Source organism: Apus apus, chromosome 2 (genome assembly GCF_020740795.1).
Source record: "Apus apus isolate bApuApu2 chromosome 2, bApuApu2.pri.cur, whole genome shotgun sequence".
Classification (NCBI taxonomy): domain Eukaryota; kingdom Metazoa; phylum Chordata; class Aves; order Apodiformes; family Apodidae; genus Apus; species Apus apus.
This window is the reverse complement of record NC_067283.1, coordinates 24,457,817-24,471,963: the sequence shown is the minus strand read 5'-3', so window position 1 is coordinate 24,471,963 and position 14,147 is coordinate 24,457,817. Positions and strand designations below refer to the sequence as shown.

Genomic DNA, 14,147 nt, shown 5'->3' with positions numbered 1-14,147 from the left:
CTCTGTCTAATATTTCTTTTGCTTTTTTAGTTTTTCATGAGTAGAAATAATTTATGCTTTCAGAGGCAGATTATCTTGCATTTGTGTAAGTACCTTCTGGAAATATGTCATCTTAGTCTGGCAAAAGTCCTCAGGGAGGAAAAGAAAACATGAAGCCTATCATTAACAGCTTCAAACTAGGTCGTTTGATCTTTCAGTATAAAAATAGACATAAACCTGATAAAGATCTTTTCACTTGTATCAAAGTCAGAAATGTAAAACATCAGTCAGGTCCAGTAATGAGGCTTTTTAAGCAATCTTAGTGGATAATATAAAATTTTTACAAATTTTTTCCAGCTTTGATTCAATCCAAGCAGAAGGCTGTAATGTACCTTTTGCATTTGAAGGGCTCTTTTAGGATAATGCTTTTAGGGTTCTAATTCCTTCTAGGGCTTTGATGCTACCTAAAGAACCATATTTCAATGTAACTAACATTATGAGAATAACATACAAGGTGACTGGCATATTGTCTCAATACATTAAAATGGCTGGGAACTGAATGACCAGGCCTCCAAAATCTTGGCTTGAAATATCTTTTAAGCTGTTTCATTTAAAGGAAATAGAAGATGGGAGCATTGGACTAAAACTTTTTTGATTTTTCTAAAAGCTTCTTCTAAATTTGCACTAGTAAATTCTAATACATATGTGTGAACATGCATTTCATAGAGGTTATATGCTGTTGAAGGAGCTGCTCTGCATGTGTGGTTTACTAGTTCAACCCAGTAAATATATGTACAATCGGTACAATAAAAAAGAAAAAGTTAGCCACACAGAAACAAGAAGGAGCAATTCTGGTCTTTTATTGATAGTGCAAGTTCCGCTGTGGCTGGTGAAATTAGTGAGTGTAAAATTCAGCTTGTGGTACGTACAGCTCTTTTTAAATGGGTGAGGGAAAATGTAAAATTGCTGTTTATTCGGTCATCACTGTTGATTTCAACATTTGCACAGTAGCTGATGGGTTATTTCTTGAATTCTGTTTGACACAGGAAAAAAGGGAGATTCAGTTAACTTCAGTTGCACCCTCTTGCTTCACTATTTATGTGAAAACACACATTTTATGGAGGTACTTTTGCTGACAGTCAGGGCTGATCACACAAAGAAGGTTCTCAGGGCTTATTCCAAGTGCATTTCTATATCTTTCTAATGATAGAATCTTTGGGGATATTCCTAGTAAAAACTGAAGTGAAGACTAGTTCTCCTGGCTGCAGGGAAATATTGCCATTTTGCAGCAACTGAGCACTTAACCCAGAGCACATGCATCATTAAGTGACTAATCTGACTTTTTATAGTTTCGCTTTTGAGGTTAATATGGACTTGCACTTCGTTTCTTTTCCAGACTTGCAGACAATTTGTGTAGAGTATTTCCCCTCACCAGTAGCACAGCACAAAACAACTGCCAGTATTGTAAGACCATCTGTTAAAGTTCTGCACGTGTCAGCGACACAGGGGTGCCAAATGAGCCAAGTAAGCTCTGGATAGCTTGAAGTTGAAGGATCTAATATACCTCTTTGGCACCATGGTGTAAACTCAACAGTTGTTAGTGGAACTTGAATGACATAAAATTACTATGAGAGAAGTATCAGCCCCAAAAGATCTTTTCTGTGTGAATTAACTACCATCATTACATACCATTTGGGGCAGGGAGGCTCAGCTTTTGCTGGTTTGGGACATGCTGGGGTTTTTAGTTACCAGCTGTCAAGGAATATAAGTGACACTGGTAACATGTTAAGAATTTCCTTTATGTTTAGCAGATAGTAGACTGCAGCAGTTCAGAAAAACTAACCATATCAATCATTCAAAAATAGCTAAAGCTTTGGCCTTAATGCTGTTCAGTAGTGCCTCTCTAAGGTCTAAAGTCCTGCAGCAGGAGTCACCCCAAAGAGTATTTCAGGAATATATCCACAGGTGCTGATGAAACGATAGAAAAGAGGCAGTTTCCCTTTGAGGCATTGCCAGGTAGTGAGAATACTTACCCAGGATGTAGGAAAGACATGCTTACTGTCCCTCCCTGTCACTAGGAGCATGAATGCTCTAGTTCAGTTCTTTGGCTGTAGCTCTGGCTACTGAATTCTAGGTTTTTCTGAACAGAGGTATTTAAAATCTTTTCTGCTGAAGCACTTTCATTATTTTTAATGGAATATACTCTGTGCTAGAAGGATGGAGAACATGACTGCAAATACTTGTGGCCATGGCATTCACCTTTGAAAGAGAACTATGTTCAAGCCCTTAATCTAATGAATATGTCTTTGTAGCTGCTGGGTTACAGTCCTGCTCACCCTTGCTGGCTTCCTTTACCAGACCTGATTAATGTATGTTCCATACAGGATGAATCAGAAGCAGCAATGACAACATCTTACTTCTTTCCTCTCTACCCATCGTCTCGACCCTTGTCTTCCTCAGATGTTCTTTAACTTTAGGGCAATTTATGTGGAAATGGAAGGTATGAGTTCAGTTTCCTTAGGACAGCTGTTAGTCATGCATAGGTCTTTGGTAATGTTGATGGCGTTAGCAGTTGAGCCTCTGAGAGACTTCGCTTATGAGGACCTCTTGTTAGTTGACACAAGGGTAGTGGAAATGGGAATGACAAGGCTCTGTCACTGAAAGATTTTTAAAAAAATAGATAACAGGCCACTAAAGCATTTTGATGTGTTAATCTTTGGGACAAGCATGTTTAAGCTGGATGGTCACATACAGATGTGATACTTGTGATGCTGACATGGGGGGGTTTTTTATATCCTATAGGATTTGGATATAGGTGTGGTTACTGTAACACTAATTACATGCAAACAAGTTGTGTTTTTTTTATTTAAGCTATTGCAATGTATATAACGATTTTTAGATTTAAATTAATACGTGTATGCTATTGCTTGGTATATAGAGCTGTACATTAGGAGGATTAGGAATGGCTCTTTGGAGTTTCCTCTACTCATCTTGTTCTGTCAGGCCAAGGAGTTCTAAGTATAAGAGGGGATAACAAACTGTTACCAAAGTTCTTTAATTCTAGTACTGAACAAAGTTAACCTTGTGAGGTAATGTCTTTATGAGTAAACTTGTGGCTTCTTGCAATAGTTCTCTTACAACTGTTAAAAGAGCTGGTCATGTCCTTCTACCCACATCTGATCTGTGAATCGTCAGGGTATTCCCCTCAGCCTGGAAGAGGGCAGCCAAATGACAGAACACATTTAAGGTAAATCCTTTTCACTCTCCTCCCTGATTCCACACTCAAGTCGATGGCTTCTGTGGCTGTTATTCTCTGTCTCCTTTTGCATAGGAAGCCTAGATCTCTATCTGATCCAGAGATCCAGATTTTGCTATTCAGATGCCTAAAATTTAGAAAGTACAGCAGTGAACCTAATTTCCTTTTGTGGATTTCTCTGATAGTAGCCCATAAATTGAATTTTAAGATACTACTCACAGTCCTAGAACATTTGCATCCCTGTGCATTTCCTGTAACTTACATTATCTGCTATCAAACCAGGCAGACTGGTCACATCTTTACAAGACTCTTAGAAAATTAATATGAAGATGTTGCTTCTCAGAAAGCAAACCAGTGTTCAGTATTGAGAGGTGAGTCATCAGCCATCTGCCACCGTTGTACCTACTCAGTCGATCACGTATGAGATGTGGAGCAGATGTCACACAATCATGCAGTTCTGAAAACAGCACAAGATATTCCAGGAAAACAGATTCGCCAGTACTGACAGTCTTCCGTGTGTGGCCACATTTAACAACATCAAAGTTAAAAGTCACTAAAAAAAGAACCTACTGAAATTATTAAGAAAGACACTAAGAGAAAAGCTCTTACTAATATGTTAGTTGTTACTAACATTTTCCTGTCAGTACTTTTGTGGTAAAGAGAGAAGCAAAACTTGGTGAGGAGTTCAGAGTACACAAATAATGGATCAGATCCCCAGCTGATGCTAAGAGGTGTAAATTCATTAGCTTCAGTGAACCTGTGGCCATTTACAGCTGCTAAGGATCTCAGTCTTTGTGGAGTATTTTGCAATAAATTTTGTTCTGAATCTGTATTATGAATTAAAGAAGAGTTGCCACTATAAATAATGAAAAACAAAAGGACCAAATTGATATATTATTGTGGGATAAAGTTTTTATTTATTTTTTTGTCTGTTATCCTACTACCAGGGATTGTACTGCTGCATGGAAACGTATCAGGGGAGAGAGCAGGTGGCAGCTCTGAAGGAACTGAATCTTAAAAAGAGGGTATTATCCAAAGTGTGGTCGTTCCCATTATTGAAGGTGTTGTCATTTCTTTCCCAGACTGTGCTGCATGTAGAAGCACAGCCACATCTCCTTTGGTGGGGTGGTGCAGGTCTCAAAGATGTATGGTCTGACCAACAGACTAGGAGGGGCCATCATTCAAATGAGGGGACTGCTGAGCCCAGGATGCTACAAAATATAAAATATCCATACAGTTAATTCTTTAACGTGGACCGTTCTGCAGTCAGTGTATAGCCACTGATTTTAGTTACGGTGCTAGCAAATTCTCTCCAAATCACTACCATTTCCAAATTCAAATGCAAGTATTTTCAAACTGAAGATTATGTATATTTGTCTTTTAGCAGTTCTGTAGCCCAGGACCTGTGTAGACCTCTGTTGCTTGCAAACTGAGAGCTCATAAAAATGTGAGGCACTCCAGTAATTTTAAATCACTCTGTCCTGACTAGAGTGATTTAAAATCATTGGAGCGCTCCACATTTTTTCAGTTGTTCCAGTTTGGAAAGCAGTCAAGCAACATTATAGCATAATGCATGAAAGCAACCTGCCTGAAATAATAATTTTAGTCTTTGCAGAACAATGATACTGAATTAGAAATGTCACTGTGAAAATACGTCTATCAAGGACTCTCTAAATAGACATCTCAACTTTTCTTTTATGGCCCAAACTCTCAAGGCAGCAGTACAGTCCAATAGGGCCCTCAGGGACACATCCTTTTTTAAGTCAGAAGGAAGCTATTATTTTCAATAGATGGAGGGCCAGAAATCATCTTTATTCAGAAAGTCAAAGGGAATTAAGAAGCTGAAGAGATTCTGAATTGTGGGCAGAGATGGAGATTGAGCCTTTGGTAGAGCAAGATTTATGATCAAGTCATTGCAAAATTGCAGTATTACGAACACTGGAAGTGAAATGTTGCTATCGGCTCATTTAATGTCTGTTAATTCTGCAGAGCTGCACATTGATGTGATGGAAAAAAAAAAGCTTATGGATCCTACTGCTCTGGGCTCACTAGAGAAACTCTCAGATTATTAGTGACACTGGATTTTTGCTATTGGAACATCTGTGTGGTAGCAATTGCTAAGTGAAATGGTTTGATGACACTCAAGGAAAGAACTGGAGCACCGGGTGGGAAGAATGCTTAGATAGGTGTAAAAATCGGGCTGGATTGCCAGGCAGCATGTCAGAGACAGTGCCATACTTTTCCAGAGTGAGCCAGTGGCAGTTCCTTGGAGTGGGGAGTGTTTTTGAGATGCAAAGAGATAGGGATGAATTTTTTTTTTATTGCATGTTTTCATATGTAGAACTTAAAATTAACTTTGAGAATTTAAAAATTATTTCTATATATGGGCACATGAACACACATACATACATACATATAATTATTGTAAAAGTCCTCTAACATATTTGCAGAAAAATAATGTTGCTATTTGAGCAAATGGGAAAAAGGGAAAAGGAAAGTTGATGATTATAACTCTACTGTCTATGGAGTTCATTATCTCAAAACAGCTGTGAGCCAGAAGAGTCCAGAACTCGCAACTCAAATGCTTAGAGAATAGTCAGAAGTACAAGAATACAGAAGGCGTAGCACCAGTTCCCCTCCTGTGCCTAGGGAGTGGTTTGGTGTATATTGTCTCTGTATGTATACATGTGAAGGTGTACTACACAGACACGTACACATATACACATACACACATCTGCTGACCCCCAGAGTCCAACCCAGAGGCTTGTGTTTCAGCTCATCATCAGATACAGCTGAGCTGGAGTGAGGACTGCTATGGTCACAGGGAAGGAATAAAATGAGACCCAGCCAAAGCTGTGCTTCTCCCAGGATCCTACTCAGTGCATCAGATCAGAGACATATGAAGAGGCCTGTGCCACCCTCCCCTGCAGATACCAGAGCAGACGTGGTTCCTCCCTGCCTCCCATCCTCTGGCCATCAGGGATAGAACTGCAGAGAAGCACCAGCCAGTGGCATCAGCCACTTGCACTCAGCTGCTAAAAGCAGCCAAAGCCAAAACCTCTGACACTCAGAGAGCTTCCACTGATTTCAACTCAATGTTCTTTGCTTTCTTCTTCCCATCCTACCCTTCCACCTTCATTTTTTCACCTCACATTCACTCTGTATTTACACTATATAGCCATCTTCTCTTCTGTTCTCTCCTTCCCTCCAGAACTTTTCTCTCCATCGATTTTCTTTCCATTTTGCTTATGCCTCCTAACTGATCCTGCTCCTGTAAAAAAGTAGTGTCATGGAACCGTCACACTGTTTCTACACCTGGTGGCTGCTGGTCCATTTTATTTGTGAGCTTTTAATGGAAGAGGCTCTGTGAAAACCTTGGTACAATGCCCACCATAATAGGTCCTTCTTTCTCTGCACAATAACTTGTTAGACATGAGTCATGATAATCAGATCCTACAACAGCATTATTTGTCTAGAATAGTGCTTCTCCTCTGCTCTTTCCCCCACCGCAGCCACTTCACACATTTACACAACTGCTTCTTTATATCAGTGCCCTGTAATCAGCGTGTGGTTCATGTTACAGGTTTCTCAGGTTTCAAAGCAAAATAAAATGACCTTTCTTCCATTTTGAGTATATCCTTCTTTTTAAGAAGTCCAAACAAAGACACACATTATTATTAAGCTCACAAGCAGCTGCCAGAAGACAGAAATTTTAGAACGGAAACACAAGTGAAGTAGCAGAAATACTGTTTGTTGTTTGCTCTTGGTGCAACAGCAAGGGAAAGTATTTAGAAATTAAAATTATTAATTTAATTGTATTTTTAATAAAGCAGACATGGTTTTGTAATATTTGCCAATATCAGTACTCCAGAGCACAACTATGGGTCAGGTCCTTCTCTGGTGTAACTGTTGGCTCCTTTGGGTTCCTCCAGGGGTGAATGTGGTGCAGTATTATTAGCATCAGCTAGCAAGCAGCCTTTCATTTGTTTTCATGCAAAAGCCTGAACAGTTTGCAATTAAGAATGAGCAAATTACAAAGACTCAAGCTCCTAGATCAAATCTGTCCTTAATTTTTGTGTTGGAAGCCTTATCCAAAGACTCATAAAGGTCAGTATTTTAGATTCATTCTTCTCAGTTATCAAGACAGCTATACAGTACTACCACTTTTGTCAGTATACACAAAATATTTAAACTCATGCTGCAATATATACCTGAACCTTCTGGTTAAGCCCCAAAGGGAGCAGAGGCTCTGCTCCAGCAAAGCACTTAAACTTATACTTAATTTTATGTAAACAGATTGCTCCAGCTTTAGAAGTAAGGCTGAAAGTGAGACAAATTAGAGGAGCTAACAGAGAAGAATCAGTTGTTATCCTGTACTACTGACCTTATGAATTCCAAGGTTAGACCGAAGAAGAATTGAAACCGTTGTTTCTGTGCTCTCAGATTAGTCATAAACATGCCTTTTGCTTGTGTTTAAATGCTTTGTCAGGGTGAGGAAGTAGTCTTCCCTCAAAACTTACGTGTAAACAATGTCTGTGCCTTTGGTCAGACCCCTGACTATTCACAAGAGTGTGTCATAGTTGGTCATGATAGTAAACTGACTCAGTAATGCAAAAAGGGCTCTGGAGGATCAAAGATTTGATGGACTGGTTTATTTATTTTTCATTAATATCAAAACTGTTCTGGCCACAGAATTTATCCTGTCAGCCTTTGAGAATCTTGGCCCTTGAGAATACCCATTTAAAAGAAGTAGCTGTTTATCATCATGACCAGATCATTAGAAACCAGAACATTGTATCTTTATTTATGTTGAACAGTGTCTATACCATAAAGGTCACAATGAAATTAGTGGCTTAATTGCAGAGGTTACTGCTCAACAGTTTTCACTCTTGCTAAATGTGTGACTTTACAAACAGTGCCATAGAATTTCTGAGTATTTCTAAAATGTCCCTAAAATGTTCTTTGGTCTGTGCAATAGGAAGCATTGCATTGTAACTTTAAAATGCCAAAAATAATCAAGGACATGTTAGCCATCTCTTAAGAGTATTTCATTTCCAAGCCAATAAATTCAGCTGCTGAATTTTTGTCCTTTGTTTTGGGATGTGACAGTTCTGTTGCATAACTACAATTAAGGAATCTCAGAAGGCTCCAAAATGTTACAATGTTCTGTGGATGCAAACAGAGTCATTTTTCGTATAGTTTTACAGCAGGGAAGGGGCACTGGAATGGCAGAGTGTTGCCTTTTTTTAACATCTACTTTATGATTAATTCTAAAATATTATTTCATTTGGAATTAACTTCAGATATTCCTGTTCTGACAAGCAGAGTAAATATTTTAGCAAGGACTTTTTAGAGAGAAACTTTGACAGTAATATACTCCTCCCTTAATGTTACAAAGGAAATACTTGATTTCCAAACCCAGAGTTGGCATTTTAATGGAAACAGTTCCAAAAGAATACGTAGGATGTTACAAATGTAAAATACATTTAATGAAAGAGCATACAGATGTCTTTCATGTATTTTAAATGAAAATGTCTAATTTGAGACTTGAGAATGTCAACAGTGATCTCTGAGCCATACGCTTGTTATTACAATAGTATGTTGTGTGTAACTGTCATTCAGTGAGAAACAACACAGAGTGAAAAGGAAAAAACATAGAAAAACATGAAGTTATAGGAGGAGAGACCATCTTAGAAAGCATTTTTCTTATGTGTTTGGCTTGGTTAGAATATATCCCTTTCTTTCTTTTGTTTGCTCACGTAATTCCTGCTGATGTCTATAGGGCTTACTGAAGACATAGGAAAAGGAGAATAGAGGCCAAGCTGCGTGGGCTATAGTGAACCAAAACTGCAAAGAGATGCATACTTGACAGAGTTTAAAATAAAAATAAACCACAGTTTCTTTGCTTGGTTTCTGGAGCAGAAAGTCGCAAAACAAGCAGAAAACTTTGGGTTCTTGGTGAAATGGTTAGTTTAGCTTCCTTACCTCAACTGCTCTGAGTGTTTCAGACTAACATTTTTCATTTCAATTCATTTAAATGAAAATAATTTAGACCTAATTCGACTTAGGTTTATGTCTGTGAAACCTGGGCCTTGGAAAATTTGCAGAAGTAGCTTTAGCCTTATGTTTGTATTTTGTTCTTTTCCAAATGTGGTGGAGGTAACCTTGATTTGCTGGTTAGTGGAGTCACGCTTTATTGTGACAGAAAACTAAGAACAGTCCTTCAGTGAAAATAACAAAGACCTACCCCATGGTGATTGATGAGAACGTTGTACAAGTGAAATGAGCTGGAAAGTCATCATCTTGTCTTTTCCTTTGCCACAGGAAAAGCTAACAGAGAGATTTCTTTTCTTCTGGTCCTGATAAGGAATCTAACGAAGCATATGGAGAGGTTACACAGCATGGAAATGTGTTACACCCAGCTGCTCACTAGCTTGCAAAGCTGCATTAAATAATACAGTTGCTATTTAATAAGCAAAAGAAAACAGAAGTCCTTTGATAGTGATCCCTAGCCTCTCTCATTTGCCCTTCTGGAGATACAGTTTGTTTCTACTTAATTGACTGTCATTTTGGAATAACAGAGTTTGATACTGTATTGTATGATTTGTAATGTGGGCTTTTTTGTTGATAGAGAAAACAAAAGATTTCTCTTTTTAGGACCTGATTCAGCAAAGCACAGACACATGTGCTTCGGGTTGTCTGGATCACAGCTAGTTTTATTCTCATAGGTTTTCCATGAATGGTTACAGTGAAGATACATAAGAAGATGTAACTTTCTATTCCAAGTTGGCTTTTATACTCAAGAGCATACTTTTTTGCTTGTCACAAGTTAGCTTTTTGAGAAGCAGTAATGCATTCGTCACAAGCTACCTTTGTCATCTGCATAATTTGTGTCACTTTACTTTGAAAAGATACTTCATGGAAGAAGTTTGTTCCATCGACTGGCTCTTTTTACAAGTTGACTGCTAATATACCTTTGGCTTTTATTAAAAAAATTCTTAACAGTTTGTTTTATTTAATATTTGGGGAGGTGGAGAAAGGGAAAGAATATTGTGCCTGTGAAACGTTGGGGGCAATCTTCTTCCCTCCCAAGAAGACTATTGACTCTCATGTTGTACCTTTCCCACATCTCCAAGCTGCACCCTCACCCCCCTAAGCAGAGCTGATTCTTGTCTATTGTGCTAACATTAAGAAATAAGTAGGCTCATCGCTCATTGTGTCACTATGAGTTGAAGATGCCTCCTTTTTTAAGAACCAGTCAAGTGTTCAAAAGAAAACAGGGCAAAGTTTACACTAATTTAGGCTAATGTTAATCAGTGTCATTTTGCTCAGAACTGGAGGGGCTATGGCCCATGGCACTTCAGGGAGACTCAGGAGATGTGTGGGACCGTATCCCACCACTGCAGCCACAACAAACAACTCGGGCACATCAAGACCTGTTAGAGTTTGTTGTATCTCAAATCCAGAGGTGAGCTGCTGATGCATGCTAATAGCTGGCATCTTCTGCTGATCTACCTTGCTCTGTAATTTCCTGGCCTATGGGAACCAGCAACCCAAAGAGGTGGAGTATAACCACAGGGTCTGAGAGTGAGTGTGGTGGGAGAGGAAGTGGCTGAGTAGGATGGGGTGCAGTGAAGGTGTGAAGAGTGGGGGCAGGAGAGGACAACAGGGTGCATGAAGGGAGGAAAAAAAGATGTAAAGGAAAAAGTAGGAAATCAGAAAAGAAAGGAGAAAGTGATAAGACATAGATTCCATGTAAGTGGAATGGAATGGGCAGCCCATTCCCCTAGGTCAGTGCTATTGGAAACCTCTCATCCTTTTTGTGAAAAATATTTGTGCACTTGCTTGACTCTTCTTGCAAAATCTCTCCTGTGTGCATTGTCTGTAGGATAAAGTGCTTGCCTGTTCCACTTGTAAAGCTGTTGGTTCAAGAGCTATTGATTTTTTCATTCAACAAAATAGAATTGCAAATTAATTGCTACTGTAAGTACAGAGAACAACTCAATCTGCTAAGTGCTTCCAAGAAACAATTAGCTTTTTTCCTACTTTCGATTTAGATGCATTAAAGCATCGGTAAGATTCGCATCCTGGGAACTATTTTGACAATTCATGCATTGCAAACCTATACGTACAGTTTTGGACTAGGGCTCCTGGCAAAGCTGGTTCCAGTAGGGTGCTGTCCCCTCTCACTCTTACTTGAACCCATTTCTACCCCTAACTTATATCCAAAAAGTCTTTCCTCTTGTATATATCCTTGGTTTTCTTGAAGGTTTTTATGCCTGTATAACTGAAAGCAAATTCTAGATCTTTGGAGTACTTAACAAACATTAACCAGTTAATCTTTGCAACACTCATGAAGTAGTTAACCATTATCCCTGAATCCATAATATGGAGCAAGAGAGACAGCAAAGTTAAACGAACTGCTGTGACTAGAGCTCAGGTAGTAATTGACCCTGATGTGGAGCCATTGTATGACACTGATGAGCATCACGATACTTCTGCCATGCAAGTACCTGGCAAGTGGAAAACACCATTGAAAAGTAGCTTTTTAAAAGTGCACAACTGACCTTTATTTATTATATATTTCCTGGAGAGGTTAGGAAGGGATTGTCCTCTTACTTTCCTCTGTGTTCACATCTTTAATAAAAACTGTTAACTATTTATTGAAAGAGTGTCTAACTCTAGAGAATAGCTGAATTTCAAAGGCTGGTGTCATGCTGACACTCTTGTCTCAGAGAAGGTTGTCTGCATCTCTCTGAAGGTCTTTCTGGTTCCAATGAGTGTAGGAAGAGAATGGAAATACTTAAAAGCAGTGGGACCAGTTCAGATCTTTGAAAATGGATGGATAGGGTCCCAGTAACTTCACTGGGATTTGGTGTGCCTAATATGAGGCCATCTTCTTCTTTCACCTGCAAGTGCCGTTCATTAATATGCTGAATTTCTAGACTTTTTCATAATAGAAGAAATTAAAATTTATTAGGCCCAAAGTCCAAACTCTACAGTAACCCAAATTTCTGATTCACAGAAGCTGATTCTGCTAGCCTGTCAACCTCTTGTACAGTGCCTTGAGCTCTTATGTATCAGTGTATGTCACAAAATATATTTCCTTATATTTCAGGAAATGGAGCAGGCCTGACTTATAAGAAGTTTAAACAAGTTTTTTATTAAACAAAAATTGCTGGACTGAGTGTATAACTTTGAAAGAGCCATAGGAATTAGGTGTCCAAGTCCTTTTGATTTTAAATAATGTTTGGGTTTCTAATCTGTAGTGTCCTATTGACTGCTTTTTTCTCAGCTTTAAAAATGCGTAACTCATTTTCTTGTTGCCATGCCGGTGTTCCATAAAGAACCCATGCATCTTTAGTGGTTACTGTTTAAAAAAAACAACTGAGAGAGAAATTAAAGGAACAGTCTTCTTGAGCCTTTTGTGTCTAGCCAAGGATTTGACAGTTTTGAAAAAAGTCTTGGCTGAAATGTTCAAAGCTGCCTTGGCTGTAGGAGATCTGGTCATCCAGATCCCCTGGGATGCTTCTGAAGTCTCATCCTTTGTTGTTATGTATCATCATATAAACAAATCTCAGCCTTCTCGATGGCACTCTGCAGACAAATCCAATGAGGATTTCTGCAGAAATGTCAGTAATGTTGCCAAGGTGTTGATAGACCATTAGGAAGAGTAGTCTGTCATAAATCTCTGTGTATTTACATAATTTGAATGCTTCTCTGGAACAGAATCCATGTGGTCTAAGCTGTTTGCACCTGATTTTGAGCATATTAAGATGTTAGTCTTTGTTCTGAGGTTAGCCTGTCTTGTGCGCAGGTGACAGTGTAGGGCAGTCATCTTCCAGGGCCTTCCACATTATCTCTAATGTTAGCTTAAGTTAACAGTCCCCACAAGAAAATTTACAGATTGACTCTTCTTGGAGACTTTACCTTCAAAGTCCGATGCTGTTTGTAAAGCGTTTTTCTTGATGTATGTGCACAGCATTGTTTCAGCTTTCTAATCACTGACCAGCTGGCTTCTTAGTGAATAGAGCTGTGGGCCCCTTGCCACGTTTCATGTGAGGTCTTGGCTGGGTGGCCAAGCAGGCAGCCTGCAGCCAGTGTCAAAGCAATTCAAGAGGTATTGGCACAGCAGTGTCCCCATTAATTTCTGCTTGTCACATGCTGTCATGCAAGTTACACCAGAGAGGAAATGACCGTTAAAAAAAAAAATAAAAAAATTAAGCTTGTGGCACTTGGTCCCCTCCGGACGTTATCCCTGAGGTTAAAAAAAATGGATACAATTAGCTGCTATCCACAGACAGCTGCAGGGAAGGAGAAGCTAAGATCTAGGCCCCACAGCAGTGTGTCTTTCCTGTTAGCAGGGAGTTTTGGCTGCCAACATATGCCATATTTTTAACCCTTCATGAAGTCTTGAGTAAATTGAAAAGAGGTAGTATGACCAACGGTGTCATGAAGATGCTGGTAAGTAGCCATAGTGCTGACTGAGAAGTGTTCTCCTCTAGGGAAGTTGGTTTGTTGATGCCGTTCCTCATAAGGACCAGAGTGCGCAGCACTGGAGAATTGGCTTGTCAGTGGTTGATAATTTACTGTAGATTGTAGATTCTGGCAGGGAGTGAGACAGTGATTGCTGGGAACTCTTGTCAGAAGCATACTGAAGTAGTTAAAGGGAGTCAAATCCAGCTTTATAGATGTTTTGGGTGGACTAATTTCTCTGATTACATTAGGAGAGCTTCCACAAGGATTGCAAAAAGTGATGATATGCTTAGGACGTCCCAAAATACAGCATGGGATTGCATAAGTAAAGTCTTTGAAGAGGAAATGGTGAGGATATCCCACAATGAGAGCAGGAAATGAATACTTTTAGAAGCAATCAAAAATCTTCCTTAAAAACTGAAAACACTAAGCTGTA

The 14,147-nt window shown here is 39.1% G+C and overlaps 1 protein-coding gene across 5 annotated transcripts in view; it reads left to right on the top strand.

Annotated features, from left to right (window-relative positions):
- Positions 1-14,147, top strand: part of CDK6 (cyclin dependent kinase 6) — a 136,443-nt gene that overhangs the window by 31,937 nt on the left and 90,359 nt on the right. The window lies entirely within an intron of this gene.